A 17,137-nucleotide genomic window follows, 5' to 3' on the forward strand; every position below is an offset into this window, starting at 1 on the left:
GTGTCTTCCTGTCCAAAGCCTTGTTCTCCTGAGGACGATGGGAGCCCGACTGGGTCGGTCCGTGGCACTTCTCACTGTTAAGTTTGTTTTGGGGTATATCCTCATTATCATCAATATTTAAAATACTTTTTTTTTGGGGGGGGTCTTTCAAGACAGGTCTTCTCTGTGTGGCTTTGGCTGTTCTGGACTTGCTTTGTAGACCAGGATGAACTCAAATTCATAATGATCTGCCTGCCTCTGCCTCCTGAGTGCTGGGATTACAGACGTGACAAATAATACCCCCCCCCCCCCAGGCATTACCTACTAAATCGTTAAAGATTTGGCAGCGAAATTGTAGGCTGAAAAAAAAAAAACCTCTCTGTGATACCGTGCACGACAAGTTCAAGTTCACCTGTGGCCAGAGTTGACGTCAGTGCACGCTTGCACACTGAGGAGGGAGGACAGGGAGAGACAAAGGAGAGAGTAAGTGCCGTGAGACAGCTAAAGCTCCTAGCCAAGCCAGGCATGGGCCCATGTCCAGGGACACAGCACATTCTCTGCTGTTCGGAGGCTGGCAGTCATTCGGGAACACAGATGAGGAAGTGAAAACTCTGAATCGGTGTGCTGAGGGCTCGGATGCAGGTATCACACATCCCGGCAAGCACACCTTGCTATGTCTTCCCCGATGGCTGGCTGGATAGGTGTGGCTCCATGATCCCAGGTCGTTGTGTTCTTTGACAGTCTGTGGCCTCTAAAAACGGGGTACACAGTGCTTTAGTGCATATGGAGAATTAATGAGACCTGAAAGCCTTCCCCCAGTGGGGACAGCTCAAAGCAACCAGGAGAACTCCACTGCCAAGGTACCGAGACATGGCTCATTGATAGTATCGTTCTCACAGGGGCCGGAGTTTGATTTCCAGCACCCACATCCAGTGGGTGTGACCAGCTCTGTGGGATACAGAGTTATTGGCTTCCTAAGGCATCCACGCCTGTGCACAAACCCTACACACACACACACACACACATACATATTTAAGCATAGCTGGAGAGATGGCTCAATGGTTAAGAACATTTGCTGGTCGAGAGTTTGGTTCCTAGCACCCACATCAGGTGACTCATGAAAACCTGTAACTCCAGATCCAGGGGATTTGATATTCCCTTCTGGCCTGTGGGTACCCATACATATAGCCACCCCCACAATATATAAAAAAAATAAAAAGGTTTCTTTGAGACAGGGGTTTACTTTGTATTCCTGGCTGTCCTGGAACTTCCTTTGTAGAACAGGTTGACCTTGAACTCACAGAGCTCCACCTGCCTCTGCCTCTGCCTCTGTCTCCCAAGTGCTGGGGTTAAAGATGTCTATCACCGTCCCCGAATAAAAATAATAAAATCTTAAAAACAAACCAACCAACCAACCAACCACTTCCAGGCACAGATGTGTGCAGGGCAGCAGAATCCTGAGATTCTTAAAGCCTGTCTTCCCCAGAGCTCTCCAGGAAGCTCTCTCACGCATCAACAAACGTGTAATCGAAATACAAGTCAGTAAAAAGTCCTGTCTATGTCTGGCCCTCTTGCCAGCATTTATGCCTCAGTTGGTCTGATAAATTCCAAGAGATTCATTTGTGGCAAGAAGTTAATTCCTTTATTTTAGGAAATGTAGGAGCCTGGTATGTTGCCACACACCTTTAACCTCAGCACGTGAGAGCCAAAGCAGGTGGTGAGCTACAAGCTTGATGCTAGATAGAGCGTGGTGTACAAAGTCAGCCACCCAGCCGGACGGTGGTGGTGCACGCTCAGCCTTCGGGAGGCAGAGGCAGGCGGATCTCTGTAAGTTTGAGGCCAGGCCGGTCTACAAAGTGAATTCAAGGACAGCCAGGCCTTCCGACCCTGTCTCGGCCCCCACCCCCAAAATAACCAAAGTAAATCAATTCTCCCCCTCGATACAAACAACCCCCTCCCAAACTGCACAGCCACACCCTGTTCCAGTCTCCTCACCCACTGAGCTATTTGAAGTGTTTTAATTTGACTTGAGTTTTAAAGAAAAAATTAGACGGAGTTCAAGTAGACTTGTGAGCAACTGATACACTTTGGTTTTAATAAATGACAGAATGCCAAGCCAAACCACAAAGGCAGAGAAGGGACTTGCTGGCCTGCTGACAGTCAGGATGCAGGAGAGGTCTGTCCCTGCAGCTTGAAGTGCAGGCCATTGCCACAGTGAGGGCTCTGAAGCTCATGCTCCTCCACTTGCTTCTGTGTCCCTGTACCAGTGTGGCCTCGGGTTTCTGGAATGGTTGCAACAGCTCCAGACCTCACATTCTCTTCAGACTTGGCACAGAAGAGGCAGGCTCCTCTCCTCTGGAGACTTGGGAGACAGCTTAGCTGGTGAAGTGCTTCAAATACAGGGATGAGGACCTGAGTTCAAATCCCCAGCACCCACATAAAGAAACAAAACAAAAACAATCAGCCAAACAAGACTGGGCCCAGTAGCACATACCTATAATCCCCAGCACCAGGGAGGCATGGAGAGACAGGAAGTTCCCTGGGGCTTGCTAGTGGGCAGCCTAGCTAATTGGTGAGCCCCAGTTTCAGTGAGACACCCTATCTAAAAAATGAGGTGGAGGGTGACCGAAGGTCTGACTGGACGTTGACCTACGCACGCACATGTGAATGGATACACATTTACTTGTGTGCACAGGGTCTTGTATTGGAGCTGGGTATGGTGGTGTTCTCCGACAATCTCAGCATTTGAGAGATAGACGTAGAAAAACTCTTGCTCTTGTTCGGGGTGATCCTGACCTATATACTGAGTTTTAGGCTAGGCAAGAATACCTTACTAGATCCTTCTCTAAATAAACAAAGCCAGGGGGCTGGAGAGGTTGCTCAGGGCTTCAGAGCGCTGGCTGACCTTCCAGAGGACCTGGGACACCCAGCACCCACAGGTTACCATAACCGCGTGTGATTCCAGTTTTGGGGGACCCAGAGCTCTCTCTGGCTTCTGTGGGCACCGGTACAGATGTGCAGCGTCCTTACTTAAACGCAGTCAAAACACTCATATATGTTGGCGCTAGTTTTTACATGTTATTGGTTTCTTGTTGCCCCTTCCTCCCTTCTCCACCCCAGTCGGGTTCCTTAGGGAAAGCCCCATCTTAAGACTATCTCCAACTTCGTGCCAAACTGTGTCCCCGGCAACCAGGAGCAGCAGGAGGGATGCATCAGCAGCCTTCTTTCTCAGAGTCTTTTTCTCCCTGGGCTCTGGCATTTATTGTCTCTCCAGAATCCTCAGTTTTAAACTATCTACACCTGGCAAAGAGCCCCTCTCAGAGCCCAGGCAAATAGTTTGCTGCTGTGGACCAGCTGAATCAGTCCCATATTCTACACCTTGGATCAAAACAAAAACATGTTTCTGTCTACAACACTTATAAGATCTAAAAAAATGGCTAGGTGTGGTGGCATACGCCTGTGATCCCAGCCCTCAGGGAGGCAGAGGCAGGCGGATCTCTTGTGAGTTCGAGGCCAGACTCGGCTACAACGCAGGTCCAGGCCAGCCAAGACTACACAGAGAAACCCTGTCTCGAAAAACCAAAAACAACATTGTTTTTCTGAACCAGGAGTGGTGAGTCTAAGTTCCAGGACAGCCAGGGCTACACAGAGAACCTGTCTCAAAAAACCAAAACTGAAAACCAAACCAAACCAAACCAAACAAACTCTTGGGCCTGAATCTCGTTGGCTTCCATTAGGTCTGTTAGACATCCCACGCTGATATGGGGGACTTGGGTGGAATCTCAGAGCAATTTAGAAGCTTAGGACAGTCAGAGTTCGGTCTATACCAGCTAAGGAAGAGAAAGGATAGTTTCCTGAAAGAAATGAGCACAGGATGTCGCCCCTGGCACCTCAGCTTTCCTTGTCCAGCTTCCTCAGCACCTACCAGTGGATGCTGAATCCCCCTCTCCCGGATCTTTATCTGTTAAATGTGGTGTTTGTGTCCCAACCCACCAGCTGCAGTGGGCAGGGGTGTGTGTGGTGCTTTCCCAGAGTCTGAGCTTGGTGAGAGTTTACAAACACCCTGACCGTGGCCCCGCCCACACCTCCTCCTCCTTTGATGTGGTGTGCATGACCCAGAGGTCAGTGTCTCTTCCTGATGCTTCTGACCTCCACCTCTGTGACTCATCTGCCTCATCTCTCTCCTCTGCCTCTTCCCTCTTCCTCATTGTCCTTCCTGCCTCATTTTCTCCCCCGGGGATCTGTCTGTTCTTCGTGGGGATCTCAATACCCACCCAGGTGGTCTCCTGGGAGCCCTCCCTACGGAGTACCAGCCCACTGTTCCCAAGGCTTCAAGGTCTCCTCAGGTGCCACAGGGCAGTGTGGAACATAGCTTCGTCCGACACTACTTTCCTGTACTCCCCATCCTGCTCTTTTGACCCCCTCATCTATCCCAGTGCTGTTAGTTGGACATGTGGGAGGTGTCCTGGTGGGGTACCCCTCCCCAACAGCAGCTACTACTTTGAAATGGCTCTGATATGCCTGGGGCAGATATGACTGGACAGCCCAGTAGTATGAGGCCAGCTTGGACTTCATGTCATCCTGTCTTAACAAAAACAACCTACAAGCAAAGAAAAAAGAAACACCCAGGTCTGGTGGTATATACTTTTAATCTAGGCACTCAGTAGGCAGAGGGAGAAGCAGGCAGATCTCTGTGATTTGAGGGCCACTTTGGCCTACACATTGAGTTCCAAGATAACCAGGGCTACATAATGAGACAATACCACCACCAGCAATAACACACACACACACACACACACACACACCACCACCACCACCACCACCACCACCACCATGCTTAACTCAAAATATTTATTTTACTTTTTTTTTTGAGACAGGTTTCTATTGTAGATCAGGCTGGACTCAGAGAACTCAGAGATCCACCTGCCTCTGCCTGCTGAGTGGTGGGATTAGTGGCTGTGCCACCACCACCCAGTGGCTCAAAGACATTTAAATGAAATTTACAAAAATTATGGAGCGTTCCCTCTTTTCATTGGGTACAGCAGTAGGTGTGGGACAGGGGCACAAAGCTCACTGGTGGGGGTGGGGAGATAATCCAGTGGGTAAAGTATTTGCTGTGCAAACAAGAGGACCAGGGTTCAAATCCCCAGGACCCATGTAAATGCCAGGCAGCTGTGATAGCCTCCGTGTAATCCTCGGCAAGTGGAGACAGGGGTTCCCCAGAGCAAGCTAGCTAGACAGGTGAAGCAGCAAGCTCTGGGTTCTAGTGTAACCTGCTTTTTACATACAAGGTTGGAAATACTCTAAATTAACCTCTACTTCCACATGGACGTACACCATGCACATACACCTGGGGGGAGAAAAGATTGTCCACGTGACATTCCCTACCATTGGCAATCCCTGGGACTTTCCCAGGGGTTTGATAAAATATTTTATGTTGAATTTTCTCTTGGGTACCACCCAGACCATTTCAAGTTATCTAATGAGAACTTTTCATGCTATCTTCGTGGCCCTGAACTTTGTCTCCAATTTACACACGTAATTCTGGCTCTCTTTGGCTGCGCACAGTGGCAGGCTCTTCAGGCCTTGCAAGGTTACCTGTCTCTGCTAAGCCCTTCAGAGCATGGGCTAGGCTGATGCTCTGGGCATCCACGGTACCTCCCATACTATCTACAATGGCCTTTCCACTTGGCCGGGTAATTGCCTGTTTTTGTATCTGTCTTCTACACTTGAGGACAAGCAGATCCTGGTAGAATTCAATAGCTGTTTGTGGAGTGAATCACCAAGCAAATGCGGAGGGCCTGGGAGTTCAACCCAGCTCTGTGTCCAGTGAAGTCCCGGGACAAATTCCTAACACTCTGTCTCCAGAATGTTCCAGCCCTCCAGCCTTGAGGCTGGGGTTCTGTCACACAAAGCCTTCTTGTCCACTGAGGGTAATAAGTCTTCTATAGGCCATGTCTCTCCCCTGGAATGCCTTAGACACAGCATCAATGGTCCCCAAGTCCACACACTGACCTAGACTATGCACTTATGCTAAATATTATCCAGGAGGAAAGCCTTTTTTTTTTTTTTTTTTTTAAATAATATTAACTTCTGGCTGTTAGGGTCTGAAAATCCAAACCAACCCAAGCAGGCACAAGAGACCACGCAAAGCAAGTTCATTGTTTGAAGCAGGCAGGCAGCAAAAACTGAGCAGCCAGGGACAGCAGCACAGGCCTCAGGAGCTGCTTGTGTCTGTGAATGTTCATCTCAGTATTTAAGCAGAAAAGTCACAGAATCCACAAACACCTGTGCTGAGATACAGTTACACAGTGTCACCAATCATTTGTTCTTTCATGGTTAGGAACAACAAAAGGAGGAGGAAGTTGATTAGCCATCTGGAAAGCTCCCCTAGAGCCTGGGAACTTGAACTTAATTTTACCTTCCGATCAAAATGGAGTCTGAAAACAAAATGGCAGTACTTAGGATAAATCTTATTTGTTTGATCCCAATATGGCTTGCCTGGCTTTCTGAAGACTATGCATGCTCCCCAGGACCCTAGCTTTCTGGAAGGTCACGAGGGACACAGCCAGGCCCTCTTGCACACAAGTCTTCATCAACCAATCAAACATTCTCCAACTATCATCACCATCCTTGAATCAACCTCTCTCTAAACTCTCTTTCCTCTCTCAGTACTGAGGATTGAATCCAGGGCCTCACACAAGTAATCCACCATTGGGCTGCATCTTCAGCCCTCTTTCACTTACTGTTTTTAGTTTAATTAGCTGGTTATTTTATTTTAGACAGGGACTCAACATGTAACCTTGGATGACCTGGAAATCAGAGATGGACCTGCCTCTGCCTCCTGTATGCTGCCCTGGTTGAGTTCCTGTCCTGGTTAAGGGCAGGCATCACCTTGCCTTGCTTACTCCTTTAATTTGGGACAGGCTCTCACACCCTGGTTGGCCTGGAACTCACAGAGCTCCACCTGCCTCTTGAGTTCTGGGATTAAAGATGGGCGCTACCGTGCCTGGCTTCCCTTCTTTATTTTGAGGCAGTGTCCTATTTATGTAGCCCAGGCTGACCCTAAAGTTGTGATCCTCCTGCCTCAGTTTCCCAACTGGCTGGGATTGCAGGCCCTGCATCTCTTGACCAGTCCAGCAAGTGTCCTTCTATGCTGGCTGGTTTTGTGTCAAACTTAACACAAGCTAGAGTCATCAGAGAGGAAGGTACCTCAACCAAGAAAATTCCCTTCATAACTCATGCTGTAGGCAAGCCTGTGGGATAATTTAATTAGGGATTGATATGGGAGGACCCTGCCCATTGTGAGGGTGGAGCCATCCTTGGGCTTTGTGGTCTTGAGTTCTATAGGAAAGCAGGTCTAACAGGCCATGTGGAGCAAGCCAGACTCCTTCATGGAGCTCTGCATCAGCTCCTGCCTACAGGTTTCTGCTCTGTGTGAGTTCCTGTCCTGATTGTCTTCAATGATGGACTAAGCAATATGAAAGAGTAAGCCGAATAAACCCTTTCCTCCCCAACTTGCTGGCAGGTCACAGTGCTTCACCGCAGCAATAGTAACCCTGACTAAGACACCATCTAATAATGGAACTTGATTCTCAACACCAGCTGGCAGGTTAGGGCCAGAAGGAAGGGCCCCATGTCTGGAGGTTCAGTGGAGGCTGGTTCCTAACTGGGTTGATGAGGAAGTGGGGACTGAAGCGGGCCTGGCTCTGTGACAGTCTTAAAAGGGTAAGTAAATTCAAAAAGAAAGAAAGAGGAAGAGGAAGGGTGGGGAGGAAGGAAGGAAAGGAAAAGGGGTCTGGGCTTACTAAGGCACAGTCAGTAGAGCGCTTGAGTAACATGCAGGATTAGGAACTTGAACATAATTGAAATATTAACTGTCTCGGGGCTGGAGAGATGGCTCAGAGGTTGAGAGCACTGGCTGTGCTTCCAAAGGTCCTGAGTTCGATTCGCAGCAACCACATGGTGGCTCACAACCATCTATAGTGAGATCTGGCGCCCTCTTCTGTGCACAGGCACACATGCAGGCAGAATGCTGTATAAATAAACCAATCTTAAAAGAAAAAAAATAACTGTCTCAAAATAAATAAGTGTCTGGCATGGTGGTTTGAGCTCCCTGTATAGGATTACATGTGCATGCATGTAATCCTAGCAGTCAGGAGATGGAGGCAGAAGGAACAGGAATTCAAGGTCATCTTCAGCTCCAGAGCAAGTTTGAGGCTAGCCTGAGCTACCTGATTAAACCCAGCCTTCCTCAGAGGACAGGTTCTTGACCTTGACACTACTGTTATTATGGGCCAAGCTCACTCTCTGCCATGGAGCTGTCACACAGGTGGCAAGTTATTAGCAGTGTTAAATGCCGGTGCAAGACCCTACCCCAAGTGTGACACTGTGTCTCTAGTCATTGCAAAATATCTATCCCCTTCCATTTAGAGCTGGGTTCGAAGTGGGGTGTTAAGAAGCCCTAGGACAGTGGTTCTCAACCTGTGGGTCATGACCTCCTTGTGGAGGTCAACCAGAAAGGATTGCCTAAGACCATTGGAAAACACAAATATTTGCATTATGATTCATAACAATAGCAAAAGTACAATTAGGAAGTAGCCACGAAAGCAACTTTATGGTTGGAGGTCACCACAACATGAGGAAGTGTGTTAAAGGGTCCCAGAGTTAGGAAGGTTGAGAACTATTGCCCTAGAGGGAACCAACCAGCAACACAGTCAGGTTCCTTCCATTTTCCAGGCATCCGCGGCAGAGTGCACTAACCCAACTCTGTCCCTTCCAGCTGTGCTGCACTGCCTCCTGGTGGGCAGTGAAGCCTCAGGCACTGCACCTGCAGCCTCTCTTCTCTCTTCAGTGTGCTACATGGGACTTGAACACATAGCCAGAGCGTTCAGTGACTTGCCAAGCTGGACAGCCTGAGCTCCATCCCCTGTACTCAAATGCCGGATGTAGAGAACTAATTCCTCCGAGTTGTTCTTTAACCACAAGCTGTACACACGTGCAATGAAGAAACATAACATAGAAAAACAAACCTGGCTGAATAGGTGGCTCAGCGGTTAAGAGCGCTGGCTGCTCTTCCAGAGGACCCGGGTTCAATTCCCATCACCCACATGGCAGCTCACAGCTGTCTGTAACTCCAGTCCCAGAGGATCTGACACCCTCGCACCAATACACCCATACAGGGGCTGGTTCCCTCCCTCTCTCTGTATTTGCTCTCTCCATGTATGCGCATGCTCTTTCTCTCTCTCTTCCCCTGCCTGTCTCCTAGAAGAGCTATGGCGACTTCCCTGGCCTCTTTCCTTGGGACGAGTCTAGAGCTGCACCCAATAAACCTGCCTTTATGCACTTCATTTCATCAGCGGAGGAAACCTACTACATATAAAATTGAAATTGAAAACAAACTGCGTTGGGTTGGCGAGGTGGGTCCGCGGTGGGTGGGTAACTTGACACTCGAGCTGTATCACATTCCTACAGTACCTGTAGTTGCCAGCAGACGGCGCTGAATCCCCTGGAGCTGGAGTTGCAGATGGTTGTGCAGATGGTACTGGGAATTGAACCCCTGTCCTCTAGAAGAGCAGTCAGCGCTCCTAACCACTGAGCCACTTCTCTGACACCTTTAAGTGTATTTTAGTTACATTTACTGCAGTGACCAATCTGGATTATTCATCTTTTGATATGTATCATTTTCCTGCCTCCCTTGACCAAATTAGAATGCAGCTTAGATTTTCAAATTTAAAGTTGATACTAACGTTAAAAGAAAAAAGAAAGAAACTAGGTACAGTGGTGTATGCCTTGAATCCCAGCACTCAGGCAGAGGCAGGTGAATCTCTGAATTCAAGGCCAGCCTAGTCTACAAAGTGAATTCTAAGAGAGCCAGGACTATACAGAGAAACCCTGTTTTGAAAAACAACAAGAAAGAAGCCAGCAATTTCTAGGTTGCTTTTTATCAGGGTGTTTTGTCGCAGCATCAGAAATGAAACTAGGGCATAAGGAAAGGACAAGGAACATGGGAAAACCCCCACAGCTGATTACGTCTGCATCACATTTTGGGTTTCTCATAGTTTGTCCATCCTCTGCAATAAGCTTTACCTCAGTCCCAACATCCAGTCCCTCCAGTCCGTGTCCTTCCTCTCTCTCCATCTTCCTGTGTTTCTTTCTTCCTTCTATTATTATTATTTTTTTTTTTTGAGACAGAGACAGAGTTCTTCTGTGTAGTCCTGGCTGTCCTGGAACTCACTCTGAAGACTAGGCTGGCCTCGAGACTCAGACCTCTGCCTGCCTCTGTGTCCAGAGTGCTGGGGTAAATAGTCTGTGCCACCTCTGGTTGGCTAATTAAATTTAGATCAGGTCTTTCTAAATAGATACCCTAACAGACATAGAAGTCCACACTGTCAAAGCTGTAAAAGGGCTGGCTTGAGTGTGAAGCCCTTATGCAAAGTGTAACACGAACCACACACCCAGGGGCTCTTCTTTCCATTCTATTGTACATACTCTCCTCTTTACCACAGTGCCGAGTCAAAGCCGCCGGGACAGCCTTAGGAAATCCCTGCTACCCTATGGTGATGCGAGCCTGTCCTGGACAGAGATGGACTACTGACTTCAAGGCAAGCTGAGTGCCACTGACCAGGAGATAGCGCCCTGCTGTGGGAAGGAGACCAAGGCCATCAGAGGAAGAGAGGGATGGAAAGGTAGGAAGACACCAGGCTCCAGCACCTGGTTCTGGAGGGAGCCTGCGGCAAACCCAGCCTGAGAAGCCTAAGACGCTGGGCTCGTGAACCCCAGCAGTCCTGTCAGTATGTGACTTTGGAGAAACCCAAGCAATCAGCAGAGCTGACTTTGTCACCATATTCTCAAGATTGGAGAACCGATGGTCTGGGGGCTGCTCCATAGCTGTTGCGCAGATATTAGGAAAGAGTCTGAGCTCACTCCTTACATGAAAGATAACTCTGGATGACCAGGCTAGCCTCAAAACCACTGATCCTTTGCAAGTTTTGAGATTACAGGTGTGGGCCACCACTCTAGATGATTAAACCTGGGCCTGGGTCACATCATGCTAGACAGTGGCACTTGCCTGTAATCCCAGGGAGGCCGAGGGATGCGATCTCTGTGAGTTCCAAGCCAGCCAGGTCCACATAATGAGTTCAAGGCAGGCAGGGCTGCACAGTAAGGTCCTGTTTGAAAACATTTTAAGCTTATTTGATTTATTTATGTGTGTGTGTGAGTGTGGGTTTGTGTAGAAGTCAGCAGACAGCTTTCGGAATCGGCTGTCCCCTTCCACCTTGTTGAAACAGGGGCTCTTGTTTCTGCCATGTTTGCTCCCTCATAAGACGCTGTGAGTACAGATGCGTGCCAGCTTTTTTACGTGTTCAGGGATCAAACTCAGGTTTGTATGCAGTCAGAGTTTTTACCTAACAAGCCACCTTGCTGACATTGTCCCCATGCGGTCCCTTCTCTTTTCCTTTCTCTGTAGTGGGAGCTGAACCTAGGGCCTCACAGTGTCCCGTTTCCCCTCTGAGGAGGTAAGACTCCATCTATAACCTATCTATAACATATGTGCACAAATACTCATTTGTCTCACGACTTACAGCAAGGACAGGGGATGGAGAAGGGATGAGAAAGCCATCTGTCATCGGGCACTCTGGTGTATGTCTCTGATTTCTGCATTTGAGAGGCAGAGGTAGGGGGATCTCAGTGAGTTCAAGGTCAGCCTGGTCTACAAAGGGAGCTCCAGGACAGCAAGAGCTGTTACACAGAGAAACTCTGTCTAAAAAAATACCCCCCCCCCAAAACAACAACAACAACAAAAAAGCTGGTCATGGTGGCACACGCCTGTATTCCCAGCACTCTGGGAGGCAGACTCAGATGGATCTCTGCGAGTTCAAGGCCAGCCTGCTCTACAAAGTTGAGTCCAGTACAGCCAAGGCTACACAGAGAAACCCTGTCTTGAAAAACCAAAAAAATAAAAAACAAGAAGAGGAAAAAAATGGTCATTCATGTAGCAAATAGTGTGTTCCTTTCACTAGTACAGCCTCCCAATTCTCTGGTTAGTCCTGAATCTCACAGGAGTTGAACAGGTCGGGCCTGGGGAAATAGGGTCAGGGTCTAGACCCTGTACCTCTGTACCTCTGCCCATGCCAGCCCCTTCATTGCTACAGAGCACAGGCCCATCTCCTTCTGCTTGTCCCAGTGTAGGCAATGGAGATTCATCTCTTTCCTACGGTGGATACTGAATCTAGTGACTGCTATGCAAACTGGCTCAAGCATCAGGGAAAGCTGTGGATTCAACTTTGTAAATTTTTTATACTTTGTAAACCGTCAGGGCAGGAAAATGGCCAGGGCCCCATGTAAGGAGCTCAGCAGCCAGCTCCTCTCCCCCAGACTTCCCTAACAGGCCTACAGGTCTGTTTTCTTAGGCGAGTAACTGTCATTCCCAGCCCCCAGGTAGGAGAGTGCCCAGATCCCACCCTACAAGAAAGATCCCACCAATCCCTGAGCTCCCCCAAGATCAGGACTTGAAAGCCCACCAATCCTCGCCCTGGGAATCTCTGCCCTGAAAAATCTCCATCCCCTAAGAAATTCTACGTAAGCCCTGCCTACTGTTCAGTTCCCTGCTGTCTTCTCCCTGGAGCAGAGGCAGCCACTCCTGGACTCTTCCCTCCAAACCCTGGATTAGGCAGGGTTTGTTGGAGGGCCCAATAAATTTCCTTTAGGAGATTGGCTGTCTGGTGTACAGGACTCTCATGGGAAGAAGCAAAGAAGTGGAGCAGGGCCCAGGCTCCTGAGCCCCTTAGCTCAGCTGGGGATACCCTCGCCTGGGAGCTCCAACTCTGAAGAGGAGGAGCTGGGAGGTGGAGCTGATACACTGTAGCACTCCAGCTCAGCTGCCGACGTCCTCCCTCCCGGCTGCGACTCTTCTACTGAGGAGGCTTCCTTTCAGAGCTGCGTGGTTCCTGGGCTCCAGAGTCCCAAGGTACCTTTTCATCTAAGCAGGGACGCCAATAGTGACTGGTGTTGAAGGATGGCTCTGTGACGGTGACATCTGGGTCCTAGGTTGGCTCGTTCTCTGGAGCGTCACTGCTCTGATTATATCCCCTTCCTCCCTCATTCCACCAGCCTGGGTTATTCCCCAGCAGGGCTTGGGGAGGCGGGCTGGATTCAAATGTTCTGTCTTCTCACTTAGCAGCAATTTCCCAACTTCCCGCTGTTTTAGGTCAATAGGCATTTACCAAGGGGCCCAATTTCATAAGACAACCTACTGTGCAAAGTAAAGGAGCAGCCACGCAGACCACAGGCTTCTGTGCTCCAAGGGAGCAGGGCTGCTCTTCCGGGAAGGCATACTTGGCTGTTCTTTCACTCTCATCTGAGCCCTGTGCCCTCATTCTAGCTTCTTCCCTCATTCTTCAGCTTCCCTCCCCAAACTGGCTCATTTGCCCCTCCCCACAGTGGGCTGGAACAGGTGGCACCAAGCCCAAGCCAAAATCAGCTGGGCACAGCACACACAGTTGGCTTTGTTCCCCTCAGTCTGTGCTTTCATCTTGTTCTTTCACTTTCCCAACAGAATCTCCACTTCCCTTTGAGGTCGCATTCTCTCTCCAGCCCCCAGGCTTCTGCCCCCATTTCTCTCCGAATCAGCTAGCCACAGACAGCCAAAATGCGGAGGGCAATGTCCAGCTCAAAGCGGCACTTGTCTTTGTGACAACACCCTCCTATCCCTTGGAAACCATGCCTCCCTTTGTGACTATGCCCTTCGTTTCTCCTCAGGCCTCTCAGATAGCCAGTCTTCTGGTTGTCCCTTACCAAGTCATTGGTCTCTTCAGAGTTAGATTGTAGTGTCTCCTTGTCCTTCCTGGTCCTGAATGACCTGTGCATAGTTCAGAATCTACTCGTACCACTCAGAGCAGTACTTCCAGCCCTGGGGAGGCTGAGGCAGGAAGAGCAAGAGTTTGAGGCTGGAGCTGAAGAGATGGTTCACATGGAGAAGACCATGGAGAACCTGAGTTTGGATCCCCAGTATCCATGTAAGAGGCTGGCGCAGTGGGACGCACTTGTAATCCCAGAGCTGGGGAGGAAGAGACAGAAGGATTCTGGGGGCTTGCTGGGCAGCTAATCAAGCTGAATGGCAAAGATTCGGATTCAGTGAGGACTCCTGTCTCAAAATAAAAAGTAGAGAAGATCTGAAGATTTCTTGACACTGACCTCTGGCCTCTCCACACACATGAACACACACTCATTTGCAACTGAACACAACTAACCTCTCCCCACCCCCAACACACACATATGCTCAATGAGGCTACATAGCAAGACCTTATCTTGCATACAAATTTAAAGGTTTTATTTTCTGGATGGATGTCTTTGCGGCGATGGCGTTTCTTCTGCTTGCAGATCCCTGTTGAGGACTAGAGAAACTGGTGCACGTGAACACCAACCACAGGTAAAGTGTGGTGTCACTCAATTCTGACTCCCAGGTACTGTTCCCCTTTAGGGCTCAGCCCACCTATGCAGTCCTCACAGAACAGCCAAGGCTGCTCCTTTCCAGACACCAGTCCGGTCATGGTAGGAACTTCTCATTGTTATTAAGATCAGGGCCAACCAAGATCGGGGGCCGTGGCCTATTTAGGCTGGGCAAGGTCCAGGCTGGAGCTACACCTTCACCTGTCACTGGACCCCTCCGCCACAGGTGTAATCCTCTTGAAGATAAGCCACCTGACCTGCTCACCTCTCCCTCTTCGGTGGAGCCAACTTCAAGTTGTGATGATGTCAATATTTTGTCATTGTTTTGAGGCGGGGTCTTATGTAGCTCAGGCCGGTCTTAGACTCAGTATGTGGCCAAGGATAACCCTGACTCTCTGACCCTCCGGCCATCACTTCCTGGGTGTTTGGATTACAGGTATGTCTACTAAATTAAAGGTGTAGAAACCTGAGGGCCTTGATGATGTCACCTAGCTGTCGGGTAGCAGGGTTCATCTCCAGGACTGATCTAGAACAAGCCAAAGCACACTTGAGGAGTTATGGAATCCTCCCTGAGTAACCTCAGCCTAGGAAGATGTCTGGCTCATGTCCAACCCCTGTACTTACTCACACTGTACTGACATTGCTCTCTGGACGTCTGCAGAACCCGCTAAAGCTTTTTTATAACGCTGGCCTGTGTGCCTATCTATTTCTCTGCCCTTTGACCCTGACCTTCAGGAGGACAGATACTGCAAATTTGGTTTCTGCATTTTCATCTGCTTCAGAAGCAGGTACTGTATACATGAGTGTGCTCATGGGCCAGCCAGGAAAAATGTTTGTTCATTGAAAAAAAAAATTTTTTTTTGAGACAAGGTCTTACTGTGCAGCCCTGGCTTGCCTGGAATTTGCTATGTAGACCAGGATGGCCTCAAAATAACAAAGATCTATAGTTAGAGTTACAGACATTTGTGAGCTGCCATGTGGGTTCTGGGAATTGAACCAGGGTCCTCTGGAAGAGCAGCCAGTGCTCTTACCTACTGAGCCATCTCTCCAGGCTCTATTTCCAAAATCTTTTTCTTGACCCAATATCCCCTGTGCTTATCCATGCATGAGAATGATGTTTTATAATAACAAAAGCCACCATCCACAATGGTGGTGGACATTTAGTCTCAATCTTTAGTCCTTTAAAAAAAATTTATTATGTATACAGTATTCTGTCTGAATGTACACCTGCATGCCAGAGGAGGGTACCAGATCTCACCATAGATGGTTGTGAGTCCCATGTGGTTGGTGGGAATTTAACTCAGAACCTCTGGGAGAGTAGTGCTCTTTACCTCTGAGCCATCTCTCCAGCCCAACCTTTAGTCCTTTGAAACAGTCTTTTTTTTTTTTTTTTTTGACCCCTTCAGGCCGGAGGGTGGACCCCAGGACCATGTCCATGCTAGGCTATGTTTAGCTGGCTCTTGAAGCTGTACTTTGTATCACCTTCTATAATGCACAGTCAAGCAAGGCTCAGGAAACTTAGTTCATTCCACCACCAGCCCAGAGGCCCCTTCCAAATCGACAGACCCCATCGCCCTGGCCCAGGACCTTCAACCTTTTGGTTCATTCATTCACAAGGAAATTCCTACTGTATGTGAATCTGTGCCCTGGGTAAATGAATGTTCGTTCTGTAGGAACCTGCTACCTTCCTTATGATGTACAGTGATGGCTATGTCAACCCTGTACTAAGTCCAGAGGATCCCAGAGTGCCCGTGTTCTAGACAACCCAACAGAACCTTGAGGTTTGCATCAGCGGCTCTGCTGCGGGTGTCTGGCCTCCAAAGCACCAGAGCGACATGTGGGTGCTAGCTGACACTTTACTGCATGGGGCAGGGATGGGGTGGGTGTGGAAAGGCCAGTGAATCTGGAAAAGACAACCCCAACACCCCGGATGACTCAGTGTGTGTGTGGGATAGCCTAAGGTCTCCCCCCAAAAGGTCTCCTTGTCCTTCGCTGTTAGAAAACCGTTCTACTGATGAGGCGGTCCGGAGGGATATGAATGTTACCTGGTCTTCCTGCTGAAAATGTCGCCAACGAGATGTGGGTCACAAAATTGTTTCTTTAAAAAGCAAAGTAGGGCGTCCTAGAAGAACGGAAAGTCTCACGCTTCGGAGAAAGGCTGAGTTTGGGATCTGCTGTGCCCCTCTGCCTGGCTCAGCCCTCAGTGCAAATGACCCAGCCTCTCCGGGCCTCGATTTCCCCATCTGTAAAAATGGAATCATGAAGTCTACCAAACAGGGCTGGGTTGGACAAAACGCGGCGTCAAGTGTCCAGTTCAGCTTCATGAAGGCAGCTCCAGGCGTCAGCCTAGTTTGAGTGGTAATTGCTGCATTAACTTGTCATCTTACCAGTCAAAACTGGGGCGAGGGCAGATCCCTAAACTCCTGAACTTCCAAATGTGTCCAGGACCCCACGCACGCTCGACGCTGGAAGCGGGTGGAGGGCGAGGATTCGCAGCCCCTCAGCGCACCGCTCACTCCAAGCCCGTCTTAGGAGGCGGGGCCCGCGGGGGCGGTTGGTGACGTCACTCAGGAGGCGGGGCTGCGTCTGTGGGAGGAGCCCAGGGTGGGCAGGGCCGGACTAAGTCTCCGGCTCCGCCTCAGGAGGGACGCTACGGAGGGGCCGACCGGAAGTCCTTCCGCCTCCGCCCGCCTCCGCGCTCACTGCC

At 49.4% G+C, this 17,137-nt stretch overlaps 1 long non-coding RNA gene across 1 annotated transcript; it reads right to left on the reverse strand.

Moving 5' to 3' along the window:
• Positions 1-2,056: 2,056 nt before the first annotated feature.
• Positions 2,057-16,961, reverse strand: LOC129673249 (uncharacterized). The gene is made up of 3 exons (XR_008719637.1): positions 16,476-16,961; positions 13,777-14,125; positions 2,057-2,391 (listed from the first exon to the last, which is right to left on the reverse strand). It is a non-coding gene; the product is annotated as an uncharacterized LOC129673249 (long non-coding RNA).
• Between the last annotated feature and the right edge of the window lie 176 nt (positions 16,962-17,137).

Source organism: Psammomys obesus, unplaced genomic scaffold (genome assembly GCF_907164565.1).
Source record: "Psammomys obesus unplaced genomic scaffold, mPsaObe1.curated_primary_1811, whole genome shotgun sequence".
Lineage (NCBI taxonomy): Eukaryota > Metazoa > Chordata > Mammalia > Rodentia > Muridae > Psammomys > Psammomys obesus.